Below are 310 nucleotides of genomic sequence, written 5' to 3' on the forward strand. Positions count from 1 at the left end.
ACTCCCCCCGCAGCTTCCCGGGCTACCCCCAGCACCAGCTGTAAGGAAGCTGCCTGCCAGACAGCAAGGCACAGGGAGACAAACCACCTCTGCCAGCCCTTGGGACACCGAGTGAACTGTGACATAACAGAATCAGAAGCCGAAGAGAGATTAAGGAGGGAAGAACAAGGTTTGGTAGGAGGGTGGATGTCCTGAGGTCAGAAGCATGTGGGAACATGACCAAACACACCCCTTTGCTTCTTACATCAAGAGCTGCCAGTGCTTCAGCTGCCTTTCAATTAACAATATTTAATTAAGTGGCTGGCCTCCT

The sequence above is a fragment of the Cariama cristata genome, unplaced genomic scaffold (assembly GCF_000690535.1).
Source record: "Cariama cristata isolate BGI_N322 unplaced genomic scaffold, ASM69053v1 scaffold32907, whole genome shotgun sequence".
In the NCBI taxonomy this organism is placed as follows: domain Eukaryota; kingdom Metazoa; phylum Chordata; class Aves; order Cariamiformes; family Cariamidae; genus Cariama; species Cariama cristata.